Source organism: Patagioenas fasciata, chromosome 3, assembly GCF_037038585.1.
Source record: "Patagioenas fasciata isolate bPatFas1 chromosome 3, bPatFas1.hap1, whole genome shotgun sequence".
NCBI classification, from domain to species: domain Eukaryota; kingdom Metazoa; phylum Chordata; class Aves; order Columbiformes; family Columbidae; genus Patagioenas; species Patagioenas fasciata.
The window spans coordinates 4,392,328-4,410,400 of NC_092522.1; the positions used below are offsets into that span (position 1 = coordinate 4,392,328).

Genomic DNA, 18,073 nt, shown 5'->3' on the forward strand with positions numbered 1-18,073 from the left:
AATAATCCAAGATCTACTCAGAAAACAGGATTGCTGTCCCTCCTTGTCCAATAATCTTCAGATTTACAGAGTCTGAGCAGCAATTTATCTCTGGAAAACATCTATGTCAGGTTCAGAAGCAGGTTGCTGTAAAGTCTGTTAACTCATGGTTAAGAGGAAAGCATGTCACCACATTTCTCGGCACGAAGGTCTCAGCTACAAACGCAGCTTTTAATTTTCTACAGCAGGGTTCATTAGCTTTCAGCATCCGTTTTCACTACATTTGCACCACTTTTCAAGTAAACATGTCTGTAATGTGAACATTTCTTGCCACTATGTTAGGAATCCTTCAATATTTGTGGCTCTTGTTGAAAAGACTTGGCTCTGCCAGTCAAAGACACTAAGCTGCAATCAGTTTAAAAGCATAGATCTGTAGTTGAGGAAAAACTCAAAGACTCATTGGTGGCTGAAGAAAAAGGCTAGGTGTTCCTCTTATGTGGGAGTCCAAGAGAATTCAGTTCCAAAAGGGTTAAAACAAGACATAATTAGCCATCTTCAAGTGAAAGAGATGAGAGGGCAAATAAAAATAATTCAGTGGTAATATCATGCTTTTCCATTTCTTAATGCTTAGGCCAGTGTTGCTACTTTGAGATCCTGGGGAGACAATTTTGGAAAAGTTCAGATTAGCAATTCTTATCTTGGTGTGTGTTTGCCCAAAACTGGGTCCTCACCAGAGGATTGTGTTTGGTCCTCTGAAAGCTTCTCCTTCACAAGTTCATTATGTTCCACCGATCCAAGTGTACCGCAGTGCTGCATCAGTTCTTGGCTCCCCTGTTGCAGTGCGTGAAGAATCTTTCATCTTCATTTTGGAAATGTACTGACCCAAGCAAAACAACGAAAGAAAGGACATTCTGAACAGTCTCTTGCCTCTCATTCCTTCCTCATGTTTCGTCTCACTCATTAGCGTCCAGTTGGCTCAGACGTGCTCTGAGCTTGGACGAGGGTTTTGGGGAGCAAAACCATTTTCTTGCAGCTCATGGTGTCTTCAGTAAACAACAGTGCCTCGTACCCAGCCTTTGACCTTATGTGGCCCCACATCAAGAAGCTCTTGTGCTCTGCAGAACTGAAGTTGCGTGGTTTTGTTTCAGCAGATATTCGATAAGGAAACAGAAGAACTGTGCACCACTGTGCAGGCTGGTGTTCGCAGGGCTGAATTTGCACCTTAGTTTCATATACAGTGAAGGTAAAGAAGGAAAAAGAAAAAGCAGATATTTTAACCTGAAATTTCTAACAACCACTGTGCAAACCAGTTCATCAGAGAGTGTGTGTCTGAAAAGGTGCCTCCTTCATTATGCGAGGTATTTAATGTACATGTGCAGTGCAGGTCCTCTGCAGGACTGGAGGCCGACTGTTACGTCTTTAGCTCACAGTATTCTGAAAGGAGTACCTAAACGTTTTACCTTAGGTAATTACTGAATAAAAAATATGACCAAGACACAACAGAGATGGTATGTCTCATTCTTAGTAAAGGGTCTCAAACACCCTCCTACGTGTTTTCTGACCCCATCCATTTTGCAGTGTCTAGTTCAGAACGAACTTCAGAATGGTACAGAGGCCCTTGCATCCATTTAAGACTTGAAGAACCTACAGACCCCACTTAGAGCTGTTCTGACTCCCACTGAAGCCTACGGCAGCCTTTCCATTGACCTCATAAGAAGATAGATTAGCCCCATAGGAAAGGCTTCAGTGTAGCAAATATAATTTCTTGCCATGATTGTACTTGGTTTGCCAGACAGATTAATTCCAGACATGGTGGGTGAGAGCTGAAGTTTGAATTTCTGCTGCTCCCACACAAAATGAACAGTAAGAGGTTTTCTCCTGTTCTCCCTTCCTCTGCCCAGCACCACTGCCACCTGTAAGGGGACAAAACTTGAACTCACACACACACAGTTATATAAACTGACATTCCAGTTAATAGTCATTTTGGAAATTCCCAAGCTATGAGCTGTCCTGCAATCTAGAAACTGTGGTTTCCAGACGTGAGCTAAATCACAAACCACTGCACAAGGAGTCATTGCAAACATTCCTTGTGTCATTGTTTCAAAACAAAGCTTGTAATATTTTAATCCCATGACCACAAGAACTTGTCTCGTTGCAGCATGTAAAGACTATCCAGCGAGTCAGGACAGCGCTCCAGTTTCCACCCCATTTCCACTCGTGAACAAGTCTGTCGTCTACCAGGAATACTGGGAACAGACAGCCACAGCGGGACTGCTACTGGCTTTCCTACAGCAGGAATGATAAATATGCAGAAGGATGATGAAGAGTTAACAGCAAATACCACCTGCCCTTCTCACAGGTAACAGCAAGAACAGCATATGCGCAGAAAGTCAGCACAGGCTCTAGGTCTTCTTCAGTCCCATGTTTAAGCTTGTATTCCCAAACTGAAGCCAGGACTATCTCTCCTCCTTCCTGTCATCACTGTGCAACAAAGGCTGTCAAGCTCACTGAGTCTTCAGGACAGCGAGTAAAAGCATCTGTAAGGCCTGGAGAGGAGGGCACTCAGTCCTTGTCTCTACTTTCTGAACATTTTAATCTCATATTAAAAATCAAGAGGTCATGATTGTCCGCAGCCAGGATTTCACAGCCACCAACTTTGACAGATGTGTTCTGATCGCTTTTACCATTTTTCCCTGCATTTCACCTCCTTAGAGAGCTTCACCTCCAGTGTTAGAGAGGAGCAGGTTCCAATTGATATAATGGGGTAACATCCACCTGAGACCAAGGCTGCTGCAAGGTGCATCACTGAGCTTCTCTGCAAACTCACAGATCTCTTCACAGGTATTCCATTTCTGATAACCTTCCTTAACAACTGACCTTCTTAATCATGACCTCTGAGAAGCAAGGAAATGACATTGTGCGTGATCATTCAAAATCTGAAGACCTATACATGTGGCTGAGATTATCACCTATATATTTTTTGCCTGATGATTATTTCTAGATGATTCAGGAAAATCCAGAACCTTGCAGAAGTAACACACCAAGGTTAAAGGGGAAGGGGGGGCGGGCAAAGAGAGGGAGTAGAAGAAATTAACCCAAGAACAATTACTTTATCTGTTCTTTTCCACTTAAGAGTGACTTACAGAGAGGTATTCTGAAGTAATAAAATACAACTAAAATGTTCTCACATTCAACTCGATGGCAGAGTGCAGATGTCTGCAAAGGTAAAAATACCCAACTATTTCAGCCCACAAAGATTCCAGGAAAGTGACAAGAGCTTGACTGAGTCAGGATAACACAAACTATTAACTTTCTGAAGTTTCAGGACATGGAGAGAATTCCAAATTTTGCTCGATCAGCCGAAACAATTTAGGAAACAGGTTTCCTTGACTTTATGGTCAGAACTTTAGCAAAGAATTTAATGTCAACATTAAGTAAAGATATAGCTGTATAATTGGAGACATTATGAGCCCTCCTCCATGGCTTTCCTAGTAAGGTGATACGAGTCGTGGAGAACAAGGCATCTTTCAACTTTAGAGGAATCTGGATGCTAGAAGAATGCTAAAGATTTAAAATAGACTTGGGAATAAGGGAAGCTGAAACAGAGGTTTTTCTTGTTGTCATATTAAAGCTGCCTTTGTTACTTTCTCATTCACAGGTTAGTTCTTCCAGATCAGCTTGCAAAGCTGAATTATTTTTTCTAGAGAGTAACACTTCCAATGTACAGCTCACCCATTTTAAATGCTAATATATTGAAATATGTTCCGAAGGCTTCTTATGGCATTTTGTTGTGATATTTGGGTCTACCTGTAAAAAGAGATGAACGTCTGCTCGGATGAGATGGACACTCTTGTTTCATCCTGTTAACCAGGTAGATGAACTCACTGCCAGTTAAGTAAAGGACTGAATCTTGCACAGTCCAACTGAAGCTACAGAAAATGACATTTTGTAAGCAGGAAGAGCCTTATGTAAGTAATGCCCCTATAAAAATGCTTCGCAAATTTAAGAAAGTTGACTTTGGCGAGTAACATCATCCTTAAGGAAGTTTTTGCTGACTATGCACACAGTCTCTTTGGGATGGATGTGGCTGACCAGTAAGCCCAGTCCGGTCCCTGACAATTGTCCCCGGTAGGAATCTGCAACTATTTAATTCTTCTACAAAAATGACAAAAATGCTTTAAAGTTAAGACCAGAATAACAAAACCATGGAGGTTTTTACAGAGAAAGTGTATTTTGGGGGATCCTTTGATATGTTCTGTTTATTGTTGCAAGCAGTTGTAAACCACAGTCTATTTTCATTGTTGCTCCGATCCGAGTTGCACATCTGGCTGTCAGCGTTAGTGTCAGATCCAGAGAACCATGCAGGATTAATACATGTATTCTGCAGCATGGTGTGCAGGTCTGAGATTTCTTTCTTTCTTTCACCTTTCAACCTTACACCAACGGCTCACAATTAGAGCACAGAGGCTCATTAATGATATCCAAGGTTTCCAGCTAAGCCCAAAGCTCCCCAGTACACACAAAAGTTGCAGAAAAATGAGTGAGCAGCATGCCAGTTTGGTCTTTGCTAACCACTTTTACCAAAACCTTATTTGTTTGCCCATGTCCAATAAAATAGCACATTTTAGTGGTCAACCCTACTGTTGTCTCCCCACAGGTCGTGGGGATGCATGAAGGCACTTGGATTGTCTGAAGATTAGTGAGGTTATTGTGCTTTATTTAACCATTTGCTGGTAAATGTGGAGGTAACAGAAAGGGAAGACACTAAGAGGTGATGTGTTCTGTGGCCTCAACAAAGCACCGAGCATCTCTGCTCTACTGCTGGAAAGAAAATAAGGGAAAGTCAAGAGTTTGTCTGCCTAATCATGTCAGAAGCCATACACTCTTACAAAAGGCTAAACATATCTCATTCCCACATCTACTTCTCCAGGTAATTAGGCATATCCTGCAACTATTTATTTGTATCACTGCAATGCTTCCAGACCTGAGCAGGTTGTCCCAGCCTAAAAACCAGGACACTCTCAGTTGACCTAAGTCTCTATTCTCCTACCAGAGAGAAACGCTCACTGAGAGAGGAAAAAAATGTTCCCATGTACTCAGAGTCCCTCACACGAGGATCTTTGCGTACCCACAGGCGGAGACTGCGCCCCAAAGAACTTATTGTCTCAACGGGCAAAGGGGCACAGCCCACAAACGGAAAATAGAAAGCTGAATCAGGTTAAGACCTATTTCTAGAAAAGTATTTCCATCCGTGAAGTCTCAGTTGGAATATAAATCTGAGCGCCCCCTTAAGTGAGAAACTTTAAACCTTGAGGAACCTGTAATGAAACTTGCAAATGTGGGTGTTACCTCTGATCTTTATATTGCTCTGAATTTCCTGGGTTCTCACAAGACTTCATGGTCAGTGTCCTACTACCCACACCCACCTCTGTGTCCTCTGAGAACAGCGTAGCTCATGGAAACAAAGATGTGGAGTTCTAAGAACATTGATGGTTTTGACACCTGGACTATTCTATTCGTGTTTCATACGTGGATTTGGAAAATGGAATTAGACCACAAATGTATTTTTAATGTGCTTCATTTAGTTTTGCAACTTCCTGCAAACTGCACAATCTGTTGGATTTTTTAATATAAAATTTGACCAGATGATAGTGAGCCAGATTACTTCATATATTGTATATGTACAAGTGGGCTTTAAATAGGTCCTTTCTTTCTTTCTTATAAAGAAGGTTTCTTCAAGTGCTTGATACACCATGACATTTACTTCTGTAAATATGTTTTACTTCTAAACTTTGGACTCTGTAAGTTAGAACAATCTTCTCATAGTGGCCAGTAAAAGTTAATGTGAAAATACCTATTCTATGTTCAGAAATTAAAAAAAGAAAAAAAATCACAAAAAATGACTGCATTGTGCAAAATCCAAATAATGTGTCTTGAAGGAAAACTAGGAAAATTACAAAGGACAATGCCAGCATCAACGCCAGAGTGCAGAATGTTCTAGACATCTTAAATTCTGTCCCATCAAGAGCAAAGTTCAACAATAGCTTGCTTAAGTTAAACAATATTTCCTTTGTTACCACTTGTAACAGGAAGACATTTCTCCCTTTCTCCTGTCTCTTGCAATACAAGCACTCCATTGGTTCACAGAGCTTATCTACAGCATTGGCTGGGTGCATACATGCTTTAAAATCAACAATTTTCAGCCTCAAGTCCTCTTCCCCAATCACACAAATTATATAAAAAGCATCTTCCTTCCAGGCTTGGGGTCAGCTGACTATTTCCTTCTGAAACAAAATCCAGGTTTAAATCGGGCTACGGTTCATTCACGGAATGTTCTCGAGAAACACAGTGAATGAGACTGCACCATCTTTGTCTCCATCCTCCCCATGCAGAGCTCCCTTCTTCCAGCAAGATTTCTATCCTTGGACAACACCACAAGCATGAGGACTTGTGACAAGTTCATGCTTGAAGAAACCTCACTCTGGTGGGCTACAGCACAGCCCCTACATATCGTATTTCAGATATTTTTGAGCTGTAAAAATACCAACAAATAATTGCAATGTCTTGGACCACAGGCAGACAACATAAAACTCAAGACAAATCACTGTCTGATGTGTACATGGCGAGTCGGCTCTACATACACTTAACCCAGAGTGATGTGCACACAGGTCATCTTATAATGTTCAGCTTGGACCTCAGGGAATCATCCCCTGGGATACATTTATATAGATACAACGATAGCATACAAATTTACTATATTGTATATATCACATAAACTAAGGTCAGAGTCCACTGTCCACTCACTGAGGACCACAGAAGTCTAAACTTAAACCTATACTTCATTATTTCACCGCTGTCCCATTGGCATCTGGTCCCTGAAGTTCATTTTTCCAGTGGAAATAGGACAAGTTCCTGGACCACACAGTAAGTGATTCACCAAGACCAAAAACTAAGTATTCCGCATGTTGATGACTTTGTCACCACCGTTTTGGCAATACTTCTACCACTAAGAAAGCATAGGAAATTAAGAACAAGTGCATCATTGGTGCATTTTTTTGTCATATGAAGAGACAGTTTCTTCTAGAAAAATGTTATCTAAAGACAGATGGTACCTTGTGGGGCAAAGTCAGTGCTTAGTTTTTACTGCTGCTCTTCAGGAGTCTGACATCTTATGTCAGACATGAATGATTTTTAATCACAAAATAGCAGGGGAAATAATCATAGCCTGATAAATAGAACTCTAGATGTGAAAGCAAAATGCAGCAGGCAAGAGGTCTTCTATACAATCCCAGTTCACTCAAAATACAGACGACTTTTTCTTCCTTTTTGTTTCCGAAACTGTGGATGAGTAACATTCTATGCTCTCAGAAAATAATCATAAGTTACTTCATGAAAGGTGACAAGACAATTGAGTTTTTCTATTTCAATTATTTACCCATAAAAAAGCAGAACATACTTCTACTAAATGATAGTCTCACTGGAAGAGTTCTGGATTGGGAAGCCTTTAACTGCCCATCAACCCCATCAAGATACATGTGTCCATCTAGGAATTTTACCTTCTCTTTCACTGATACTGAAAAGACTATTTAAAAAGCATAATACCAAAAGCCCCAAACCATATTACAAGTATTTCTATGCAGAAATATGCATCTTTCCTGCAGAATGAGCACAAACACATAGTAAAAGTTGGAGAGCGGCACAGCTCCTTAGGCTGCTTTTATGCTATGGCAAACAGAATTTTCAGATTAAAAAAAGAGACTTTTTAAAACATAACATAATGTACAGTCAGGCTTAGGACTTCTATTTTCACAGGAAGTTGCAAACTATGACAGTCTTATAAGTGTTATTTTCTACCCATGAGTTAGAAACACTTAAGAGTGGCAACAGGATATTTGTGAGTCCAAGATGAGTGTATGAAAGTGTTTGGTAAATTCACTTAGTATCATTTAAGTGCAATGTGATGGACTTCAGTCACTTGGAATGGTCCCTTGGTCCTACTGACTCTGTAAGCAACTGTTTTAAACCAGATCCGTTGCTGCTGAGGTGCAAATGCTGAGCAGAAACCAACAATTCTGTTTTGACACCAAAGCCTGGAGACAGCATTCATCCCAATGAACACAATTCATCCAGGTATTACACTGCTTTGCAAAAAAACTTGGCAAAAATCAGCATGAAATGATGAAAAGGAAACAAAAAGAGGTCAAAATAAATAACATTTTCATGAAACACTGGAAATTTTTTTCCCTTCAACATAATTGCTACTTCAGCAAAATTTTAGCTAAGAGAACAGCTGTGTTAAGTCTCACAAATTAAAATGGAACTTAATTAGCTCCATCAGTGCTTTGAAAATTCTTTTTCCTTTCCAGTTTTGCGTTACCACCAGAAGATGCTACTTTTGTATGGATGAAACAAAATGTCAGCAAAAGCACAACAGAGACATTGCCAAAACTACCAAAGTTCAATGAATCCTGAAGCTTTTTCTGATCCAATTCCAGCTTATAAATGGTCAAGGCCCTGCAAATTTTATGGGTCATCTGCAGGCCTAAAACAATTTACGTTCTCAGAATTACATCAGATCTTTAAACTCTATTTTCAAAAACATTTAAAAATGCATAAAGTTTACGCTCAGCAAAATTTCTTATACCCAATTATATCAGCAAAATCAGGACACAATGAAAGCAGATGTGCTTTCACATTCCCTAATACGCAGTGTCCTTTCATCATTCTGCAATGCATTTAGGCATTTTTAATGTTCTCTTTTCTGTCTCTTCCTATTCTCCTTCCACCTTGTGTCTCTTGCACTCTGAAGTAACCCCAAAGGAGTCAAAATCCTCCATTATAAAGCATAAATGTACACAGTGTGTGTGCATCACTCAGTTCATGCTCATTCTCAAAATTCTCAAATTATAAGTCATGTGTTATACTTAGCAGCCAGAATGGAGTTTAAATATTTGTTTTCCAGGCATGTCCTCTATTTCCCAAATGAATATTGTGCTCTGGTGACTTGCTTTTGCTTTTAATTCTAATAATTTTAGTTGAAGGAATTCCAGTAGATAAGTCCAAGAAAGTCAAGTTAAACAAAATGCTATTTATTGGCATAAGGGTGCCACCTATTGTTGTGACAACTGATGCAAGACAATATTCAGCTAGACTTCTTTTAGAAAGCGTACCACTATTCATTCTGACTTTAGATCACTTCCAACCCTTTACGTGATTCAGCTTGGGCAAGATTATGTTTCTGTATAACATACAGCCTGTACACATCCATATCACTTCTTCCACTACGTGTTAATGCTGCAGAGCATAGTGCTACTAAGCTCTGATTATTACTATGATTATATTTTAATCCTTGGCTCTCAGAAGTTGATCTGTTATACCCATTGCTAGAATAACAAATAAGGTCCCAAAAGTGGCTGTGTGCAATGATATCCATGCAAACACATTATATGTATGTATCTACGTACGTAAATATAAAATCAGCAGGATTTTGCAGTACAAATATATGCATTTGATAAAAACATACCGACACATCCCAATTTGCACAATTACTGAAGATTTTAAAACTATAAACCAGTTCAATATCGAAATTCTATTAGGTACCTAGTTTGGGGAGGTGATGGGAGGGGCAGGGAGGGAATATGAAGAGAACAGTTCTACTTCAGACCCTGAGAAAAGCACCACAACTCCACATCTGGAATTTTGAAGTGCTTCCCAGAAGTATTTTCCTGTTTCTTTGACCAGCTCCATGTGCAGCCTTTGTAACCACGTAAAGCCCACTGTTCAGCTATAAAAGTGACAATGACTTGCTTTAGTGTTAACATAACACGAATAACAACAACGTACCAGCTTTGCTTTAGCCCGGAAACTTTGAACGGGAAGACCAGGTTTCAGTGGACTTCCAGCAGCTCAAACCATTAAATATTACATATAAGAACAACTATTAGCTATGTAGGAAAACTAAAAATTGTATAAACAAGTGTACTTTCATGAAAGGAAGTTCAAGCTCCAGAACTTCATTTTTGTGGACACACACCTTTATTCAGTGGTCTTCAATAACAGGTATCAAATGTTCAAGGAGTCAGACCACCCAGCTGCTGCTGAGACGAAAAAAGCATCTATTTCCAGGCCTACTGTTTTTTTGGGGGGGTTATGTTGACAAAACACACAGAATAAACACTATACTGTATGTCAATAGATCAGTATCTGCATATTTTTTTAAATTTTAACACCAGACTTAACTGTAAGCAGATCTGTGGGAATCGAAAAGCACCAAGCTGGTCCATCATATACAAACCTAGCTAGGTACAACAGACTCACTGGATTGCTGTATTTAAGATATTCCACGCTTTTGCCATTCTTCAGATACATCAGGATACAGATGGACACTTCTCTCAGAGAATTTATTTGGTTTGGTATAGATTCACACTAGGTTTGAGCTCTCAGCTTAAGGCTTTTGGTTTTTCCATTCCAAAGAAAACTTACCAAATCTGAAGAGATGCAGGGCTGTCTTTTCCTGAATGTACAGGTAGAGAGAAACGGGCCATGAAAGGTAGAATCAACCTGGAAAATACAAATATCACTGTTGTTGAGATGCTCGTTGAAGATCATTTGAGCAGACATGACCCTGAAAGACCACAGCTCTGAGTCTGAAATGCCAAGGCTGTGACTAGTGTCATCACTTTTTCCTTCCAAATCTGAATCCCTAAGGCTTTGGTTCTCATACATTCTTGCCATAGTTACTCCAAATTTAATGTATATTTCAGCTTCATCTCCAGTGTGCAAAGAAATTGCGTTATTCTTGACAGTAGCAGGAGAGAAAAGAAAATGCTAACAGTATGCAGAAAATGCTTTCCAAGAGTTTGTTGAATCCCAAAGCACGAATTTTTATGCTACAGGAATAAACAAGCTTATTTCTCATTGGAAAAAAATGTGTTGATTGTAATGGTTCCTACTTTGATTAATAAAGATGTGTTTTAGCCTAGTTATAATGATTTCAAGTTCACGGTCCAAAACCGCAATTACTTTCGCACCAATCTGAGGGTCACTAGTTTTTATAACAGCATTCTGCATTTAGGTTTTAAAATCAGTAAAGGTGTATCAACAAAACAAAATTGGAATAAAGGCATTTATCCTGGTGTAACTGAATCCACCTCACTGACCTATGGAGTTATATCACTGAAAACATAAAGGTATAGTAGAAAGGACTCTAAAGCTGTTCTCAGTGGTAAAGTTACATATAAGTCCCAACATCGCAAGGTGCTTCCTTAGATGGACAGGGAATGTTTTAAAACCTTTACTTTAGGACACTTCAGCTCTGTAGCACGCCTGGCTGCTTCAGTCTCATCACCCAGAAAACCACACATCCTTTCAACAAAATTAGATATTCTTGAAGCTTATAATTAAGCAAAAACACTGAGGGCAGAAAAAAACAAAATAAGGCAATACCAAAATAAATTTAGCCAGCAGCACTTGGTAAGAGGTCCGTATTTATTTAGCATTCACTTTGCTGGCTGTTAAATGCATATTTTTGTCAGGTAATGCCAATATATGTTCTGCCAGCTCTTTTCCCCACTCTAAATTCCATTTTCCTCTTCAAGAGAATGGGGAAAAAAGCCCACCAGGAAAGTAATTGTGGACTCTGACTCTCACACAACATTTCCATCCCTTGAAATTCAACATGCAGTTGTATAGGACCGGTGTACATTTGTCTAAAAAACAACTTTAAGTGCAAAGGTGAGCTTGGAGCTGACTAGTGAAAAAATCTCTCCTTTGCTCTATTTTGCCCACTTACATGCCTTCAAAAGCCAAAAATCCCATCTGATGTACAAAGGGAACACTCAGTGGCTCTGAATAACCTGCCTTCTCCATTTATTTGCACTGTATATGTTTCCCTGAGTCTAAGCATGCACATCAGTTCCCCTTCTTGTCTGGTCTTTCTGCTCTACGGGCACCGCAGCATGATTGACACTATCCATTGTCCACACCAAAATGAGCAAACATGAAAAGACCCCATCCAACATTTCTGACTGGAGAGGGGAGAAGAATGGTCTTATTCTTGCCCTAATTCCTTACTGAAAATATGACCACAGTGTGTCTGAAAATACAACCACAGCTTGTCTCATGCAAGTATCACTTGAGAGCTGAAGGCCACCTGGACAAAGACCTTTTACAACTAAAGAATTAGAAATAGCCATGCTCTGTGCACACAGGAATGAAGAAGCTGCTCAGTTTTTCATTACGGTTTTCACACACTTACAAATTATGTAGTTCCACTGATTATTGTTACATTTTTAGTGTAACAGATGCCAATAGATGCCCATGGGGTAGAATAAACATGCCCATTGGGATGTCTGACACCGGCCAATTCTCCTGCTGATCGTCAGCACAGAAAATCTGTGTATCATCATTAAACATTTAATCCTCACAGGGTAAGTTTTCCCTTCCAGATTGGAAGTAAGTTCAAGGAGAAAGGCACAGAAGAAGAGCTACGTACCAGCATCAGTCCTAATTAAAGATTTTGTTGGTACTATTTACTGGATATCCTCCAACGCTACTGAAGACAATAGCAATCCGTCTTTTGCCATGCCCAGGTATTCACTTGGGCTCTAAAGTCACATAATAACAAATGAAATTATCCACACTGGGTCTGATTTCTGCTGCTCCCAAATTCAGTCATAAAAGTTGACCAGATTAGAGGTAGAGGAACCCCACTTGGCAAAATCCCCTCTGTCTCTTGTTAGGTATATTACAACCTTGCAAGACATCATAAATTTTCTTCACAGTGAATAATCTCCTTAGCAGTAATAGCAAGAAATGCAAATACTTCCTTAGCCAAATGCAGACTAATAGTACACTGGCCAACTCATGCTCCCCACCTCAGTTTGGGAATGGTTAAAGCAGTATAAAAGTGTAACACCAGTGGATAAAGCCTGTAGCACGCTGTGCAGCTGAGAAGTAATATTTCAATTCATATGGGGAAACATTTTTGTGTGTTGCAGAGACCAAAACTCAGTTTTAAAGCCCCATGGGAGAGATGATCTGGAATGGCTGTATAATTCTGTCTTAGTTGCCTCATGGAGCTGGAGCACAAACAGGTGACGTATTGTGTATTCTGGACTTCTCTGTGGAAAACTGGGCTCTAAACCACAAACATTTGTACACAGTCTCACCCTCTCACCAGGGCCATCATCTGTACGACAAAAAAAAAGTGCAAGAAATTCAGTGTGACAAGAGGATTGCCATACTCACGAGTTTTGCTACTTATTCTGATACAGGCTGGGCTTTTTCTATTTAAAAAGGAATTAAAAAAAAAAAAAAAAAAAAGAAAGCCCCAGCTCCTGGAATCTTGACAATTTCAGTGCTCCCTTTCTTTTATAATTCACCAAATTACAGAGAAAAACCTGGAAACATAAATTTTAAGTTACCATTGTTTAAAAATATTTTATTTTATAGCTGTCTTTACTTTCGAAGCCTTGCTCATAATATTGCAAGGAACAACTTGTGATTTAAGAACCACTAGAAATAGCAAGATTGTAGATTGATCCCCTGTATATTCCATAGATTATATGACCAAATCACTAGAATTATCCAATCCACATATTGTGTATTATGCGATATTTTTTATGCCTGGAAGGAACATCAATTTCTTTCTCTGTGAAACCTTTGGGTTTTTTAAACAGATACAATAAGATAAAGAATTACTTCTAAAGACAAACATAATTCTCCTGGGGAATTCCTTGTTTGTTTGAGTACTTTATACACTTAGACCAGCCAATTCAAACTGTCTTTCATATATAGAGTTGCACTACCAAGCACGGTGGAAGTAATTCAAGTTAGCGAAGTACACTCAGTGCTGACTGGCAGTCCAGTTTTTGTCTAGTTTTGTTTTTTCATGGACATCTGCCCTGTGTGAATTCCACGCCATCCACAGTAAGAACATTTGTTTAAAGTAGAGAAATTATCTACAGATTTTTAATATCCCCTGTTGCTCAGCAAACAGAATGAGTGTGCTGGTAGTCTGGCATACCCCTGGGTTTTGCAGATGTATGAAATACATTGTAACCTTCTCCAGAAAGTACCAAACTAATGACCTTGCCTGTTCACTCCTGCCAAGTAGTAGTTGGCAAGTGAGGAACACACTTCAGTGAGCAATGCCTTTTACTGATGACATTTTTAACCATAAAGCTACATTTTTTTTACATTAATGTAATTGACCAAACAAATCAGTATGGGAACAAGAACACCAGTTGGCATGTTTCAGCATAAAATCATAGTAAACAGGGACCTGCATGTACAGATCCAAGCAACATTACAAACCAAAGTTAAGTCTGGAGATTCTCACATCATACCTAAATCTTGTAAGCAGCTCAGAGCATTTAAAAACTAGTCAGAAAACCATTTCCCTTTATGAGTTAATTTCCTGGTGGTGTAATAAGACTATTTTTCAAACTAGAGAAAGGGAATCTACTGGAGCAGTGTTGGCAGAGCGCAGATTATCTGCTTCACTTCGCTTTAACCCTGATAAGAGTCAAGCTTGAGATGGCAGGAGCTGCAGAAGACTCTCCAGGTCTTGGGGCATCGATAAAGCTTCATTGAGCAAAGAGCTTCAGATGCTTTAAGACTCACTTGTTCCACAAGTGTTCCTTCAGGACACTTCACTAGGGATTACCGACTTCTCCAATAGCTCTGGGCAGGATACCTGCCCACATCCCCTGCTTCTTTCCCAGGCGGATGGTGTGAGCTACAGGTGATCTTGCCAGGTTTCAGTTCTGTTTATCTCCTCCAGGCTGGCTGGTTTAAAAATGACTCTGTGTGTATATCAAAGTCCCATTTTTCACCTGGTCACACCAGCTTTAACAAGCTCTGCCACTTACTGAAACTCTCACTGTAGTTGACTTGTTTTTATCTCTACAAATCCTCTGACATTTGAGAATGACAGTTATCTGAGCCTTTTCTCTTTCATTTTTGAATCTCTACCTTGAAATTCAAGTTTATTCTCAAATGTATAGTGTATTTAAATGGGAGAAAAATCTCATGCTCATTTAGACCTGAACCCTGCAACTGATTCTACGTGTGGTTATCTTGACCAGTGTACCATTCCCTTGAATGAGTGGACTCCAGCAAGCTGGTGGCAGTGGTCGCAAGCTGAAGCCCACAAACCGTTTGCAGGATCAGGGATTTCTCCTCCTGGAACACGTCATTGTAAACGAGCAGAGTTTTCAACCAAGGCATCTGCATTCAGACAATGACACTCACCGGAGACTTCTAAATGCTTCTTTTATGTAACTAAAGGTCAAACTGAACCTCCAAATGTGGAATTTCTGACATTCAATTAGGTAGACCACATTGAAAATTGGGCCGGTGTTTAATTACGTCTGGAGAATACATGTGTTCAGCTGAGACAATTCACACTCACCTCATGCATTTCTGCATGTTTTTTCATGGTGGAACTGAATAAATATTCTTTTGCTCCACAGATGCACTGGATCAAGGTTTAGCTTGCTATGCATAAAAAAATAAATCATCTCATATTTCCTTTACTTCATTTTTCCAGCTTTGTCATTCTGTCTAGGACCATACTGCACGGTCAAGCCAGGCAGGGCTATGCATGTTAATAATATTTGGAAAACTATGGATACTTCTGTGCAACGTAATTTTTATTTTTTCCAAATAAATAGTTGAAGTGCACCTGGTGTACTTTTCTTTCTCCTTTTTTTTTAAAAGCCTGTGTTTCAAAAACCTTAAGTGGAACCACAACTGTGGTGCTGCTTTTCAAATCAAAAGGACAGTACAGTCTTCACAGGATATGGCTCCCAGCCAGTTGTTTAATGCTTGTAGGTCAATATACAACCAACTCGGCTGCTGCTGCCTAATTGACAAACCACATATCAGGCAAGGGAAGGTTAACAACTGTGCTTTCTTTCACCTAAAATCCTCTGTTGAGTCCCTGGGCCCTCAGCCCCTTTTTATTTTATCATTCACAAATATCTACTGTGAGCTCCCTCCAGGCACAACAGACTAACTGCATGCCTGAAAAAAAAAACATAAAATAAAATAAAATGAGGCTCCTGGTAAGCAGTGGGTGTCTGGTCACTCAGGAGCCAGGCGAGCTGTTCATCATGCTCCTCCGTTTCAGTCTGCCAAAGAGGTTTAGACCCACTGCTCCCACTGTAAATTATGTGTGGATGAATGAACCAGGAAGAATTTCCTCCAAAATCTTTTTGATTAATGAAGTCATGACACCAAATGTCAATGCATCACCAACACTCTTGATACAATCCAGTAACCTAGTCCATCTTGTTTGGCAATTGTCTGCTTTTTAAGGTAAATATCTCTTCACAAAAACAAATGTTAAAAGTCTTTGCACACAAATGTTCCCCAAAACACCAAATAAATAGCCTTCCTTTTCTTATGTTTTTTCCTGGTGTTATTCCTTGCCTGTTTAAAGGGAAAAAAGCTATCGGTAAGGGGAGATTTCTGGCGGGGGGCACCTGAGAAGAACAGAGAACAAATATTTGCAAGTCCAAATGCCTGCTACTGCCCAGGAAAATCACCTGATTATTTCACCCCTCCTGTCCCCTCCACATCACAGCAGTCACATATAAGGGAAATACGTGGCCAAGACCAGACCTCCACCCAACACTGCAATCCCTTAGTATAATGGGATGTGCCTCAGACTAAATACGCCAGCACTAAAGGGACAGAAGTTGTTACTAATACTATTCCAGTTAATATTCTTGTCCACATTCTTTGGGATGTTGCCCTTACTATATCATAATTAGTAATACCTTGTACTCCACTCAGAGGAAGCTGCAGAGCAGTCCAGTGACGTGATCACGGCAGTTTTAGCTCTGGCTGTGGCCACAAGATGCTGTAAAGTGACACAAACCCAACTCTGCACATGCTGCTTCCATGAACACTGAACGGGCAGCTGTTACCTGGAAGAGAAATAACCTGGTGAAGACTCCAGCAGCTAGTTCTGAGTACAACATCTATCCTGTCAACACTGAGTTATATGTGTTGCAAAGATGTGACAATTCTTAGTCCCTCCAGGTTGAGTGGTGATTTTCTGAGTGGCTAAACCCTTGTATTTATCCACAAGTTTGATGTGCACCTTTAAAGGAGACATTAAGTAGTTCTATCAGCAGCACATGCAGCTGTTTCCACCTGCTTTTATTAGCCAGGAGAGACATGCTGCTCTTCTACCAGCTGTTGCTTTCCATGTTTTTAGAGGTTTCTGACCTTTCCTGTGTTTGATGGTGCTGAGCTTGAGGTGTGGGGACTGTGCCCACCTGACAGTCTCGAAGTGACAAAATTACCTTCCCCATCTCGCTCCAACAGAGGTTGTGTATAGTTTTACAGAGATGCAGAGTTCAGGTCTGTAGTTCTGTTAGCCTAAGTGAAATTACCTTCCTTTCTTGCTGTTAGTGTTTGTACTACTGGAAGAAATCAGAATGGCTCTGTATCACCTTTCCACCCACCTGTTTCAAGCAAACCATCAATTTCTTATCCTCAAGGTTCTTAATGAACAACGTTTAGAGAATATCGCCTTTCAGCAAGGACATCTTCATGTGCATAGCACATATGTGAATATGTAGTAAAGCAATAGCAGTAAAAAAAAACCCACATGAAATGAAGCAAAAGCAGATACAATACTGCAATTCCAGTCAAAACCAATAAATACTTGTGTTCAAACATTTGCTGGTATCCCACAACATGCAGAACACAAGAGACAGACAAGAGAAGCCAAGTTTTGTGTCTAAGATTTTCCTTTACCTCAAGAGACAAACCCTGCCCTGCTTGATGGTCTCTCTGCTTCCCTTGCAATTCCCATTTTTTCTATAATACATAGAATTTTTACCTCTAACAAGGTCAACACAGTATCAAAGGGTATAGGTGCAGTATTTCTAACTTTAGGTCACAATGATTTCTGGCAGGACAATTACTTCAACTTTGGAAACCCAAAGGTAGCTTCAAAGATTTGAGGGCCAGTGGCTGTTTCTGCATGTTTGTTCCTTTTCCTTATGTGACTTTGAGAAATGTGATTCCTCCTGTAAAGGAGGAAAATTCCAGTATCCATCATTTTGAAGGATTA

At 39.9% G+C, this 18,073-nt stretch overlaps 1 long non-coding RNA gene across 1 annotated transcript; it reads right to left on the reverse strand.

Annotated features, from left to right (window-relative positions):
• Positions 1-1,054: 1,054 nt before the first annotated feature.
• On the reverse strand, positions 1,055-16,910 carry LOC139827686 (uncharacterized). The gene is made up of 3 exons (XR_011738604.1): positions 16,767-16,910; positions 10,462-10,539; positions 1,055-1,200 (listed from the first exon to the last, which is right to left on the reverse strand). It is a non-coding gene; the product is annotated as an uncharacterized lncRNA (long non-coding RNA).
• Positions 16,911-18,073: the final 1,163 nt, after the last annotated feature.